The sequence below is a fragment of the Pararge aegeria genome, chromosome 14, assembly GCF_905163445.1.
Source record: "Pararge aegeria chromosome 14, ilParAegt1.1, whole genome shotgun sequence".
Lineage (NCBI taxonomy): Eukaryota > Metazoa > Arthropoda > Insecta > Lepidoptera > Nymphalidae > Pararge > Pararge aegeria.
This window is the reverse complement of record NC_053193.1, coordinates 3,073,829-3,075,215: the sequence shown is the minus strand read 5'-3', so window position 1 is coordinate 3,075,215 and position 1,387 is coordinate 3,073,829.

Here is a 1,387-nt window from a genome sequence, read left to right as displayed (position 1 = left end):
TTTACGGTAGGAATACTAAATTGTCTGTGAATACAGTCCTTGCTCTATAGCAAACTGGTTAAGAGTTGCATTTACTAGCGTGTACATTATTTACATATTTATGAACATTTAAGTTAAAAACGTCTAGAATAACTTGGAATTTATAATCGTCCGGGATTATCCATGCATATAAATAAAATCGAAGTGTATGTTAATGCCAAAATAGTTTCTTTACTACTATAATAACCTACATATATAATAATAGATAGGTATACTACTTATATATAGTATGTAGCATAGTAAAGAATAATGGTAATACTAAAATTCAATATTCGTTTGTCAGTATTTTTGTCCTGACTAATCTTTGAAACGGTTGCATCGATTTTGATGGAACTTTGAAGGAAGGTTCTCTGGGGCTTCTGTATCTGTTAAGAAATAGTTCTAAAATCTAGCTCCATGCTGGGTTCGAGGAATGTACTAAATGTTTAGGTAGGGGCTTAATAAGGTTAGAATTGTTTATAGTTTTATATGAAATAATATTTTTTGTTATCCTCAAGGGAAAGGGTAGAAAAGCGACAAAAGTTTCCAAAATAACATTTTTCGTTAAAAGCATACGAAGTCTGGGAATAACCCTAGTTACTACTAAATTAGTAAGTTATTAATTGTTTGTTGTCATTAGTGCCCATTAGTTAATATACAATTAGCGATGTAATTTTTCCGGTCAAGGTTCGGTCGTCTAAAGCAGAATTCCTATAGTTCTAAAAGTAGTGCCGTCCTTTTCTTGTTATTAGTGGAAAAGGGCAGCGCTATTGGTAGAAATGACAATTAGGTTTAGAGATTTAATTAAAAACTTAATTTATAAAGTCCCCGACACTAATCATTCCCTCTTATTTGATATCCATATTGAAGGAGTTGTTAAAAAAATTTAATTATCCAATTCCTAGTGGGGGCCATCTTGGTTTTGTACTAGTAGGACAAAACCAAGATGGCCGCCAAGCAAGCCCCTTTTTAGTTGATACCCATATTGTATACTTAGTTGTGAAAAAGTATACAATATGGGTATACTTGGTTTACAATACTGGGTTTGAAGCCTGGGAGGAGTCACGTGATGCACTTGGTGTGTTCTGTGACTAAGGCGTTTGATTGTGTTCAACACGAAACGTTAGTTAGGAAACTACACCACTATGGAATTCAGGGTGTAGCTCTAGACTTAATGAGTAACTATCTACGCGATAGAATTCAGAAAGTCGACGTGAATGGAAAACGGTCTAATGGATCAGTTATGAAAATAGGTGTCCCACAGGGGTCTATATTAGGACCATTTCTGTTCCTTATTTACATTAATGACCTTCCTTACCTTGCCGGGATAAACACGGGATAGTTCTGTTTGCCGATGACACATCACTGA